This window comes from Cricetulus griseus (genome assembly GCF_003668045.3).
Source record: "Cricetulus griseus strain 17A/GY chromosome 1 unlocalized genomic scaffold, alternate assembly CriGri-PICRH-1.0 chr1_1, whole genome shotgun sequence".
In the NCBI taxonomy this organism is placed as follows: Eukaryota; Metazoa; Chordata; class Mammalia; order Rodentia; family Cricetidae; genus Cricetulus; species Cricetulus griseus.
In genome coordinates this window covers 224866104-224879936 of record NW_023276807.1, presented here as the reverse complement: position 1 = coordinate 224879936, position 13833 = coordinate 224866104, and positions in this window count along the sequence as shown.

Here is a 13833-nt window from a genome sequence, read left to right as displayed (position 1 = left end):
TCTCTCCCCAGATCCCAGTGGTAGAAAAGACCCTTTCTTTTAGAAGCTACCCACAAAAGTCACTCTTAGGATAGATCCTATCGTAACACACGGTCCACTGGTGGAGTCCCTCACTCCTAAGGACCCTGTGGGCAGGCAGAGGAAGAAGTTCTGCAAATCCCAGGGACCACAGACAGTTCCCAGGCCCATTTGGACAGCCTTAGGCATATGTTGTAATAGCTGCTGTTTCTTCACTTTAAACTTCATTAGAAGTTTTTAACATCTTTCCAAATATAATCTGAACAAATGCTCCTCCTGGATGCCTACCCTATTTGCACAGAGCCACCACTCTATTTTAACTGCTGGCAAAGCTCTACAGTGTTGGGGTTTTCAAAGCCCTTCTTTCCCTTATAGTCTTTTTTTTGGTTTTTCGAGAGGGGGTTTCTCTCTGTAGCTTTGGAGCCTATCTTGGCAGTTGCTCTGGAGACCAGGCTGGCCTCGAACTCACAGAGATCCGCCTGCCTCCCGAGTGCTGGGATTAAAGGTGTGTGCCACCACTGTCCGGCTCTTTCCCTTATATTCTAAAGATGCCCAAAACACTTCCCTCTTACTCAGTTTTCACATTAGGTCCACAGGGACCTTCTTTTTCAGAAACTTCTCCCATCCAGAAAAATTACAGAAACCCACTTCCTAAAGCAGTTTTCCAGGAATGCAGAGCACTCCTTTGCAAACTTCTGAAGCACCAGTTTAAAATATTCCACACAGACAGGGCTTCCCAGCTGTGGCTAAAAATATACATATGAAGCTTTACACTTACCAAAGACTAATTTTTTAAATGGGAATTTGAAAATCTATCTGATACCAAGAGAACATCCCTTTTTAATCTGTGTTCTGATCAAAATCAGAATAATACATGTGTGCGCATCCATGGTATGTGTGTGCATGTGCCGGGGGTTCCTTAGTAGTGTGGCACAATGAAATCTCAAGGTGACAGATACCTCTTGTCACTGGACATTAACCATCAAAGCATACATAGCTTGACACACAAGGTGTCTTGAGTGTGGCTTCTAGCCTAGGAACAGAGGTGTCAGACTGTCATGGAATGTCGGCATTGTTCCCACCTACCACTTTCTTTCATCGTTGCCTTTTTTCTCTTCTTCCAGAGTAGCTTGCTACTCAATGAAGCAAGTTTCTCTCACTAGCAAACACTTCTTTTCTGATAACTTAGGAAAGATTTCCTGACATTTCAGAATGGGAAAGGAAAAAAACCCTGTTGGTTTGGTCAGTAGAAAAAAACATTTGATGACATTAAGGAGCAGAGGTAGGGTTTCAGAAAATGGAGTAGCTTTGAGGCCCTTTCAGCCTTGGCATTATCCCTTAGTTATTTTTCTCCATGTGGCTTTCAAACAGCAAGTCTGAGGCAGCTGGTGTATATAAGAAAAATATCCTAAGTCATGTGAGAGAGATGCAGCTGGGTTTCTGCCTTACAGCCATTGTGCAAGAGTTCTCCAGACTTGAAATGAGGAAGCCCAAATTCCTTCCCTCTGCCTTATGTAAATCTTCTAGCTGATCTCCCAAGTGTTGCCTGTATCATATCTACAAATATCTGTAAAGTTCACACTCTAGAGAATTAAGTCTATGCTGGCCAATCTGAATGACCACTCAGTTATATTAGTTTAGGAAAATCATGCCCCACACTGACAATTCTTAGTTTCCTTCATATTAGTGATCATCTGATTTTTCCACCCAATGTTTGTATTGAAGATAATTTCCTAACCAGTAAAGATTTGTTGATGTAGCATTCTAGAATCCCAGTATTTAACCTAGCTGTTATGGTAACGGTGGAACCCAGGTTTCTTGCTTTCAGTTTTCCCACTCCAGGCAGAAAACAATTCCAGACGAAGAGTGGACGTAGAGCTCAGTGTTGGGTATGAGGCTACAGTTTGCTAGATTGCTTGTGGATTTAACCACGGGGTTTGACCTCGTCTGACAGCTATCCCATCTTCCCTGTAGTCTGTTAGACTGGTGTAAAAAGCAGCCAGGATGGGCCAGCGAGACATTGAGGAGGAGGGTTTGGGTCACATGGAGGAATCCCTTTCAGTTCTTGCCATGGTCAGAAGCTCGTAGGAAAGCCATAAGAAAGAACAGATGTGTGTAGAGAAGAAAGCTGCTCAGCCAAAGGACAGGGACAATCCTCTTATCTTGGATGCCAGCAGTGAGCTGTGTTAACAATAGAGCTCTGTGCCATTGAGTTTGAGAGGGGAAACTACATGACATTGGGACTTGGGAGCTGCCCTGCCCCTATCTAGCCAGCCAAAGTGAATGGGGTCAGTGTTAGCTGCCTTCATCTATGCAGTCACAAAGGTAAAGATGATACTGGGAGCATATTCCCTCCTGGGAGGCCTTGGCCTCATGCCTCAGCAACCGTGGCAAGACGTGCTAAATAACACCTTTGTTTGAGCCAGGGTTATCCATCGTCAACACTTGTATGCCAAGTCTAGGTGGTTTCAGATCAAGCAGCAAGGACGTGGACATGACCATCCCTCTGTGCAGCTCTGAAGTAGAGCCACGCACACTGCCTGCCTGTAAGTCCCTGCCCACATTCCCTTCACTTCCTCTCCACAGTGTTCCAAGTATCCTGCCCATGTCCTTTTGGTTTTGGGGGGCATATCAAAGTGAAGTGCACGTGATTAGAAACAGGCAACCAGACATTGATTTGTGGTGATAAGATCAGACTTGGGATGGGCACATGATCACGGCAGATTTGAGGCCAGCCTTATCTCACAGTGAGTTCAGGTTCGCCAGGGCTACATACTGAAAACCTGCATTTAAAACAAGAGAAAAAGAAAATGTGTTTTCATTTGTCCCCGAACTTTTATAAAGATGCCATCGGGACCTCCTTGTGTTCCTTACTGGCATTCTAACCCATAGCTCTTCTTCCTGATAGGAGTGTCAACCAACCTTCTCCAGGGTTGGTGGGGCCCTGGTCTTGCTGCCTAGGTGATGAGGCAGTCACACATGCCAGTCTAGCTGTTGGCTCTCTTGAAGGATGGACTATTTGCTTGTGCTTAGAGGTTACCTGTGTTCTCTTGCTTTCTGTTACATTAAAGACAGTTGTGGAAATGTTACTTATCAACAGGAGACATTAATAAGTCTGTGAATAATAAAACTTTTGTAAGAACTTTCTTACTGTATATTGGAAGTCATCTTTAAGATTAAAAGAAGAAAATGCCCTTGAAAATTGAAGGATAATTTCATTGACTCCCTGTGTCTTTATTTCCTTGATTTCTTAATAGAAGCACTTATCATTTGGCTCTGACCCAGGTAATAAGTCCAGAGACGAGGGAAAGCCTGGTATGGTCTCCCCCCCCCCCCCGACACCCCAGCCATAGTTAACTCTCTAATGACCTCTTCTGAGTTTCTGCTTTTTCCCACATGAACCCCCTTGCTTTACCTCTTGCCCCCTCCTGGAATTAAGCCCACCACTAACTGGCTCTCATCCCTGATCCTTTTGTGACCTCTCCAGCAGAGGCCCCTCTTTGACATTTGAAAAAAAAAAAAATGACAACCCAGAAAACATAGTCTGCAAAGCACAAAATATGTTTTGCTTTTGCAATTGTCATTTAATAAGTTTTCATATGATCTTAACCATAGATGTGGGTGGATTCCAGCCTGGGAAAACTCAGAAGCCAGAAGGGAGTTGATGGAGAGTTGTGATACCAAGCGTAGAAGGAAGGACCAGACCAGCCTTGGAGTCCTCTGAAAAGCACATAGATCCCAAGGGGCTCTGAATGTCCCAAGAGCAGATAAGCATCGCTGCACAGCTTGGGGCTGGAGATAGGGAAAGGCTGGGGCCCTGGAGAGGGACTTGGAAAGATTGTGACAACAGAGGTGGAAAGGCTAAATCTAGGTCTGCTGGACCCAAATTGCAACATTGACATCAAATACAGCCACAGTGTGCAATTTTCAGACCAGAAAAATGAGCCCCTATTTTTAACTGCACAAAAGCCAAGTGTACATTTTATGTTCTGTTACCCCAGTGACATCCTGAGCTAACAGTGGCCTTATCCCTCAGATAAAGCCCCAGTGAGATGAGGTAATGTTTGCCCTTATTTACAGAGTCGTGGGAAGCTGCTTAAGAGCCTAGGAAAGAAGATGAAACACTGAGTCACATTGACCCCTGCTAGGTCAGAATCTAATCCCTACTTTGTTGTCTGCTATGGGTAGTTAGATGGCTTTTCTCTTCTTCTTCTTCTTCTTCTTCTTCTTCTTCTTCTTCTTCTTCTTCTTCTTCTTCTTCTTCTTCTTCTTCTTCTTTTCTCTTCTTCCTCCTCTTCGTCCTTTTCTTTTATCTTTCATCATCTTTCTTTTTCTTCCTCCTCCTCTCCTTCCTTCCTTCCTCCCTTCCTTTCTTCTTTGCTTTTTTAAAGATCACAACTCAAGATTTTATTAAAAATTTGCTTACTCAACAGTAGGTTGGTTACTTGAGGATAAATTAAGTCTTAATGCTCGTGCAATGGAGACAGTTGATCATACAGTGCTAGGAGGCAGAAAGACAGGTTAGGCTTTGTTTGGAGACCAGCACTCTACCTCATGGTACCCTCTGGCCAGCCAATCAGCCCTCTGTCTTCCTTATCTCAGTTTACCTGAGCTGGAAGGGAAGGCTGAGGCAGACCTAATTTTCCAGCCCCTGGTTCTGTGCCCTTGTCTGTGGCTGAGCTGACTTGGCTTGTGTTCCCTCTGAGGTCACCACTCATTTATCCTCCTCTGTAAACTCTGCTTTCTTAAGAGCTGACAACTTGTTCTTTTCATCTTTTGTAAGAACTGAAGGAAGTCTGTCTAGCTTGGCCCTTCTTAGAGGCATCTTGCCTGCCCATGGCATCTGTTTGTTCACCCATGGAAAGGAACACATGGGGAATATATCAGTCAGTGTCCATGCCTCCTGGAGGACAGGCTGGATAAACTGGGCAAGGACTGCTTCTTTCCACAGCCTTTGGGGTTTAGATGTTGAGAGCCATGAGGTGCCTCTTATGTGTGCTATGAAAATATTTGTGCAAGATAGGCCTGAAATCCTCAGCCTCTTGGCTTTTCCATACCTGTCCTGGCTGCCAGGCCTGACACTGAAAATCCTTGACCTGTATTGTGGGTTTTTTGTTGTTCATTTGTTTTTTTCACTCAGAATCCTTTCATTTTGCCATGACTGAATCAAAACAAAAACAAACAAACAAACACTGCAGACTTCCAGATAGGCCAGTGTGCAAGACAGTCCATGGAGCCCCAAAGTGGGTCACTTCACTTTCCTGCCTGTTTGCCCCTGTTCCCATGAGTGGTTGGCATATGTGGGGCCATTGATAGAGCTTAGTTGGCAGCACAGCAGGAGCTGGAATCAGGAGATGCCCCCAGGGGTGAAACTGAGTCCAGCTCTGTGCTAGTATATCCATGGTGACCTGGCTCCAGTTCCTCCCTGTTGGGTTACGAGTGTGGTCCCCTCTTGAGCAGTCTGCATGTCCTTGCCTACTCCCATCTGGTCTGTAGAAAGAAAACACTCTTTTAGGAGCACAAATCAAAATGGATGTGAGGGCCTGCCTGAAGAATGGACTGAAGACCGTCCCGGGGAAGGAACTAGCAGGTGCTTTTCTAGCTAACATGGAGCACAGGGACATGCAGCAGAGATGTCAGTGTGACTCATCCAAATGGTAGACTCTCCTCAGCACTATTTGGTAGTCACTTGACTAATGGCGTTTTGAGTTGGTGGCATTGGACAGAGTTCTGGGTGGGGTGGGGGTGTGTGTGCATTGAACAGAATTGGCTGCCTGGGGCTGGGTGAGGCTCCCAGTGACTGGAATCAGATAGCTAGGAAAAGCAGACCAGTTACGTAACTGTGTTTACATGGGCTCAGGTGGCTGTGGAACCACCCCCCACCTCCGTCCTTGACCCAAGGCCATGCCAGAGTTGTGCAGGCAGCAGACCAACAGAGAAGGAGGTCCCTTTTAGACAGGAGGAAATAGAGGACGGCATGCTAACCAGGGCTGTACTCTCTGGGACAATGCTACCTGGCTCTGCTATGCCACTGGAAGCTGCCCAGCTGTGTGAGTCAGGCAGGCTGCAGTGAGCTGGGGGAGGAGTAGGGAAACCAGACACCTGCCTCCTAGTCCAATCTCAGAACCTTGCTACATTTTTCTCTTTACTCTTCTTAAAAGAGGAGGAATTATTCCTAAATATGGATAGAAAAGGAGGCATCATACAAGTTTCCATGGATTTCTCTGACCTGTGGCCCTAGCAATCCTGCATCCTGTGTTTGTGAGGCCATCGGATACACAGTGGGCTCCAACCTGAATGGCCCAAGCCTGAGTGGCCAGGCAAAGCTGAGGCTCTAAGCAAAAAGCTCAGCTCTCCAGTACACCACCCCTTCCCTCCCCACATGCATCCTCTAAGACTGTTTACTGGACTCCCCATTCCCATAGTGATGGGACTGGTAGCTAGTCCTCAGCTCCTCGCCCATGGCTGTACCTCCTCTTGTGAGAAACAGGAAACTGGGACCTTTGGCAGCTCAGCGGCACCTTCTACATTAAATATTTATCTTGGAGTCCAGGTCAGAGCCCTAGAGCCTAAGAAGTTCGCTGCTGCTGTGGGGATGGCCAGGATTCCTGGACTTGGAAGATCTTCAGCTCCGTCATCTTTGGAGAACAAGGAAGACAATGAAAGCGATGTGGCCCTTCTTAGTCCCAAGGACCCTGACAGGTGGGAAAACTTGAAAGAGGGAAATGGGTAGTACTTTTAATCCCACAGGGAGGAAGAGGCAGCTTCCCTGAGATGGATAGACAATTCCAGCTTCAGAGGGGCAGTATTCTGCTGCCAGACCTCCAAGAGGATCTCAGAGCTCCTCCACTCCTGAAGTCCCTTCTGTGGGCCTTGTAACCCACTCCCGACCCTCTTCCTTCAGCTTTCTTACAAAGGCAGGTGGATATACTCTAGAGGCCTCATAGGACATCTCATTTAGCCGTCCTGCACTGTGCAATACCTCCCTTTGTTAAAATACCTCACCACTGAGAGTTGGAGAGTTGGAGAGTTAGCAGGTTTGTATCTGTGGAGGCCTGCGAAACTCCTTAAGATCCCCACCCACTGGAGCCCTAGCACGTTCATCTCTTGTGCTGTTCCTTGGCCTAGGTTTCCTAAGGACAGCACAAACAGCTCTTTCCCCACAATTGGAGAAATGTGAAGCTAACAAGAGCAGAGAACGCTAGGGGTTGTTGTGTGCTTGAAAACCACTAAAACTCAGGGTGGCTCAGGCGCCGATCACTGACCATACCCAGAACCTAGCTGAAGTGGATTGGAAACCATTTTTACTGGTTGGTTTATTGGGGACTTGGGTATCCCAGGAGTGAGTCACGGGATAGAAGTACTCCAGGGTTTCTCCATCGTCAGTAAACATTTGCCATGGCCCTTGTCAGCCAAGAGACTGGAGGAGGAGGGGGAGGAGAGAGGGCAGCCAGTGGGCGGTGTCCTTGGGATCCGTGTCAGCAGCGTCAGCACCGCAGGAACAGCGGAAAAGCAGGATCAAAACATACGGTGAATGGGAACACCAAGGCCCTCCTAACTTCATCCCCACCCAGGGGACCCCACCCTTATCCTCTTGAGTGCTGCGGCACGTACAGGGAGCCGCTGGCTCTCTTAGGACAATTTCCTCCCTAAACTTTGCACGTTGGTGAGCAGCCTCACTCTTGCCAGGTCACCCGTGTTTGCAAACGCCTGGCAAACGCTTAGACAGACACAAATTCTCTCCCCAAGTGGGCGCTGCCATCGCTTCTAGGCCACCCTGCCTGTGGGGCTCCCTTATCTCGGTCCCAGCCTGTCTGCCTCCGGGCCTGTCTCCTGCCTCTCTCAGGCTGAGGGCTGCGTATCTAATGCTGGCTCCACCCGGGCTCTGGCACTATCACTCCTGCCCTCTGTCCTGGCTCCGCAGAACAGCTCGCTTCCCACACCCTGGAAATGTCATTGGAAACTTTGAGTGGCCCCCACCAGCCCGCCCGCCCCTTTCCGACACCAGCTTTGCGGTGGGGGACAGGGTAGGCATCTGGGAAACCCAGCGGGTTCCCCTGGGACCCTCGGTGGCCCCTCCCGGCGCCGCCTCCTGGCCGGCCCGGCCCCTTGGGCAAGGGGCCACAGCGTCCCCGTGGCGCGCTGCTGGACAGAGGGCACTTGCGGGAGTGAGGGAGGGAGTAGCCAGCCGGCCCCTCCACTCCACCCCAGCACAGCCGGGGCTCACAGTCCAGATCCGAGACCCAAACTCCTCCCGCCGCAGTACTCTCAGGGTCCTGGCTGCGTGCGCGCCACCTCGGCCTCCCTCTTCCTCGTTGGGCATCCTGACAGGTCACGAGGGCCGCGACAGCCAGCACTTCTCCCTGCCCTCTTTCCCTGAGGGCTCTCCGCGGCAGCGCCAGGCAGGAGCCGGCTGGGATGCTCCTGCCCTCCTGGGCATCCCAAGCCCGCCCACCTGCTCGCCCGGGGAAGGTAGGTGCGGGAAAGCGAAGCGGCAGGAAAGAGGCAAGACACAGCTTGGGATGGACAGGAGCAGAAGGCATAGAGCCCCTCCCCCACGGTCCCGATCTCTGAGGTTGTGTGAAGAAGTCCCACTGCCTGCAATCTAGAAAAGGCAAACTTGAAAAACCCTGACCCTGTCTGTGGGGAACTGTAGTTTGATAAGACCCGGAAAAGCAGAGGGCAGAGTCCCCACTGTCGGGGCCTCACTCTGAAGTGGGAAGGAGTCTACCAAACCTAACGTACTTCATTTTTCCAGCACTTTGGAGAGAGCTGCTTGGGTGCAGGGGCTGCCTGAATTCTGGGAACTCACTATGGGTGTCCCGACAGAAACCTGTTCTATGCTAGATAGGGACCAATTCTCCAGGAGGCCTCTGTCTCCTTATGTTCTGCCTAATGTCTACAGGCAGGCCTGCAGGGAGAAAAAATCAGGACCATCTTCCGGCCCCATCCTACCCCTGTGTATTTTCAGGAGTGCTTTTACATGGAGCTGAGTGGAGAGGAGCAGATTGAGGTATCCCAGAGTTTACAGCTCCCAAAAACAGGTGGTGATGGGGGTTGAACTGTCATCCCTAGAGAGAACACTGGGTGGGACACTAACATTAGGGAAGGAAAGCCTGTCAGCTGATGGGTGCAACTGCTGATGTTTAAGGCAACTTGGCCTCAAGCCATCAGCCCAGCAGGGAGTGGGAGGGCTACACTAGTCTGTCTGCCCAGGCCTCTTTGGTCTTCAATCCTGCCTTGCCTCGCTTTCCCTTGGAGGAAGGCCAAGCAGCAGGAACTGGGGTGTATTTGTATGTTTGGCTTTTGGTAAGCGCTCTGATTGGATCCAGCTGGTGGGCTGCACCTCTTGCAGACTCAACCTCCCCTATCCACAAACTCAGGGGTTGGCTGGGTCCCCAAAAGGCTGCTCAAATGTCAGGAGAAATCTCCACAAAGGCAGACCAGAGAGGGTGCTACTCCTCGCCTCCTTTGTATCCTTGCCAATGCCTGAGCAGGAACTGAGCCTCTGTTGTCCATCTCCATCCCTTCCGTCCCCCACAATCTAACGCTGTTCATATGACTGCTTGCTGCACACACTCCAGCTGACATGCTTTTCATCTTAACTTCCATGCGGCTCACATGATCCACCCTGCTCTCCACCCCACCCCACCCCACCCCGAAAGTCATAGTCATAGCACTGAACATATTCTACCACACACAATGCACCTCCTGAGGTATCTGGTGTCCTTGCTTGAAGCTGCCACAAACTCCACAAGCACATACAAGCCTGACTTGGCCCAGTCCAAAAGGTAGTGTAAGTTTATTTCCCCAGGGCCTCACCCAGCCATGAAGATGAACCGGCACAGATTCTGTCCCGCAGCTCTCTGGGCACCAAAGCTCTTTGTGCCCTTGAACCATGACCTCTTTGTCCTCTTGTACCCACCTTTGGGTCCCCCTTTGCTCATCTCCCAGGGGCTCTGCACTCCTGCTCCCTTACGCTGACCCTTGAGTGAAGCAGAACAACCTACTGGCTTGTCAGGCATGATGCTGTCAGCCAGGGAGAATGGGTATGGGGAGTGTTTGTCAGTGTGCAAGAGAGCGGCTTCCAGAACTCAGCACTACTCCCAGGGCACGAGAAGGTCCTCTTGTGCTGTCATCTGCGGCTTTGCTTTCTATCCATCTACCACTGGCCTTGAGTGTTCTGGAGCTGTGATCTGTACAGGAGGCCAGCAGGTAGCCCGCTGTCCCTTGATCCCAGAAGGAGTGGCTGCCCTGCCTGGCAATGCTTCCCATGCTCTCCTTGGCCCTAGTAGTGATAAGGGCACAGCTGGCTGCTTCCTTTGGTCAGCAGGTAGGTGGCCTTGATGTTGGCTGCCCTTGTGCCTATGAGCAAGCAGATGTTACCCAGGGCATAAGGGCGGCAGAAAAATGGAACCAAAGTCCCGTGCCCAGGTTCTCTGTGCTAGCTGCCCCAGTTCCCCTGTGCCTTCCCTCTAGGGAAGCTGGCTCTCCTGGCACAGAGAGCCCCAGAGGGGTGGTCAGCAGGCCGCAGGCCTGGTCCTGGCCAGCCTCCCTATCCTCCTCCTCGCCTGGCTTCCCTTCCCCCACTCCCACCCAGAGCTCCTGCCCTGGGCCTAACAAGCAGTCTATTGTGCCTCTGGGAGTCTGCACTGGCAGCCTGCAGGCTGGTGCCCAAAGCTGCCTGTTTCCTGGGCCCTTGAGCTCCCACCCAGCTGACCATAATCCCCTCCCACCACCTACCTTCCTCCCCCACCCATGGGTTGAGTCAAGAGGACCCAGGCAGTCCAGCTCAGCAAGGCTTTCTCTTCCTTCCTCCTTCCCTGCAGAGTACACACGAAGGAGCAGCTGGCACATCCTGTGTCTTCCAACCTTGATCCAAGCATGCAAGGCCTCCCTGATGGGCTCAGTCTGGACGACTTCATTCCTGGCCACCTCCGAGCCCCTATAGGCTCACCCCCCCGGGGGACAAGGGTGAGTGAACAGCAAGGAAAAGGGTACACTGGTGGGCTAGTTGATGGGGACACTAGCAGGCCAATGAGGGAGCAAGGACAGAAAGTGTAAGGAGAGAAGACAGTCAAAGGAAAGCACCAGAGAGCCTCCATGGCTTCCCCAGGAGGCTAGACTATGGCTATGCCCTGGCTTCCATCCCTTCCCATTCCAGTGGAACCTCTGGGCCCTGATCCTGCCACTCCTGGCCCCTCTCCATAGGTGCCCGTGATCCATAATGGTGGCTCCAACACCCTTAATTTCCAGTTCCATGATCCTGCGCCCAGGACTGTGTGCAATGGCTATGCCCCACCCAGGAGAGATGGTTTCCAGAATCCAGGTGGGTCTGCTTGGGAAGATCTGCTCTGGGAACCTTATGTATGGGAAGGGGGCAAATCCCCCATGCCAGATAGAAGGGAATGAATCTTTCAAGGCCATGAGAAGTTCCCCCGGGCAACTGTGAATTCAACTTAGGGTTCTATGAGTGAGCATGCTTATCCTGAGAAAGGAACCTTGAAGAGAGAACAGGCTGACACAGCCCTTCCCTCCCTCTTGACAAGGGAAGGATGTGTTCAGGGAGCCATGGCCTTAGGGGTCAAGGGAACTGTAACAGGGCCAATGATTCAAATGGGAGGGTGAGAAGTGCTAGCCTAAGAATGAACAGGGACTGCCCCCTCCAGACATTCAGGACTCTTCGTGCAACCCAAAAGGACATGGGGGATGCCACGCTTTAGAGCCTGCCCATCTGGGCCCTAAGGTCTCTGAGCTTCTGGGGATTCCTTAGTACAATTCATCCCTGAGAGAGATGGCATCCTTTATTGAGCATTCATTCCCCTGAGTCAGACACTGTGCAATGGGCCTCAGTCATTTAACAAGTGATTATTGAACACGTACAGCAGGGCAGCGAGCTACAGACATTTATTTCATAAGCCTTACCTCATCTAATCCATCCATCTCAGCTCAGAGTAGATGAGGTTGCATTGAGGTTCACACCCTAGGCCATCTGGCCCTGAAGCACTTATGCCATTAGAAATAAAGTGTTCTGGGGAGGGGGAGTTGGGGACCCAGACTACATGCCTGGGGAATGAGTTCCTGACCTCTCTGAGGGTCATTGTCTGTACATGCTGGGTACAGTGACACAGACTAGAAGGCTTTGCTGGAAATCACCCTTCTTTTATACTTGTAGAAACTGAAGCCCCATGAGGGCGATTGATGAGCCTCAACTTAAATAGCCAGTAGATAGCAGAGCTGGAGTCAGAATTTTAGTCTGAGTCTGTCCAATCCCTTTCCCCCACCAACTGTCCTGCATCCCAGAATCATTGTCTTGCCACACCCTAGCTGGGATGTCCCCAGCATTTACTAGAAATAATGATTCCCAGCCCTCCTTCTGCAAACTCTCAGGACAGTCCTGGGAAAACAGAATTGGGTAGGGATACATTAAAAAAAAAAAAAAAAATCCTTTGCTCCAGACAAAATCCTTTTAAAATTTGTTTTTAAGAACCAAACAAGTGGAAGCCCGGGGCACTTCTGGGATGGGGAGGTTTGTGGAGTCTGCATCCATCACACAGCCAGCTGAGGAGGGGTTGGAACTGAACTCAGAGGGATCCATGTTCTGAGGAGACAAACAAGGTCAGGTAGGGACCCATGCCTTTCAGCTAATGTCCTTACATGCCTCTCACAGACCCAGCATGGTATCAGACCTGGCCAGGGCCTGGGAACCGGCCCTCTGTGAGCCCAAAGCAACCTGCTTCCCAGCATGCCCAGAACTGGTCAGCCACATGGACCAAGGACAACAAGCGACGGGACAAGCGCTGGGTGAAGTACGAGGGAATCGGGCCCGTGGATGAGAGCGGCATGCCCATTGCCCCCCGATCTGTGAGTCCAGGGCTGGGGGTCACAGATAGAGGGGGCCCAGAGACCCTCCTAAGTTCCATTTCTATGAGTATAATAGAGGTGAGCATGAAGGCCATGCCCACACCTTGTGTGTCTGAGTCAGGGGTTATATGTTACAGATCTTAAATTTGCAAAGCTACCACTTTAAGGGCTGAACCCAGCAGGGATGCCTTAGTTTTGTATCCCAATGGCCTGGCATAGCACCCATAGAACAGCTACCCATTTACTGGCTGAGTGAGTCCTGAGCAAGACTGCCTCATGCCATGGCAGGCAGGGAAGGATCCTGTATTCCACCAGGACTCCTGGGGCCCTGACCATCCATTTGCCATCATATCTTGGGACCAGTCATATTCACTGATAGTCACATACCCTGCCTGCTTTGTAAGGGCCAGATGTGGTGGGTAAAATACCTCTCTCCCTACAGTTTTGCTTTTGTTTCCTTGTATAGAAACATGATTGCTGTAGAAGCATCAGGAATATAGAAATGAAGCTGGGTGTTGGTGACACACACCTTTAATCCCAGTACTTGGGAGGCAGAGGCAGGTGGATCTCTGTGAGTTCGAGACCAGCCTGGTCACAGAGCATGTGCCAGGATAGGCTCCAAAGCTACACAGAGAAACCCAGTCTCAGAAAACAAAAACAAAAACAAAACAAAACAAAAAAGGAATATAGAAATAAGACTGAGGAGAGAGCTCAGCCAGTATAGTGCTTGCCATACAAGCGCAAGGACCTGAATTCTAGTCCCTGGAATTTTTTTTTTTTTTTTTTTTTTTTTTTGGTTTTTCAAGACAGGGTTTCTCTGTGTAGCTTTGGAGCCTATCCTGACACTTGCTCTGGAGACCAGGCTGGCCTCAAACTCACAAAGCCTGCTCTGCCTCCCGAGTGCTGGGATTAAAGGCATGTGCCACCAATACCCGGAAGTCCTGGAATTTA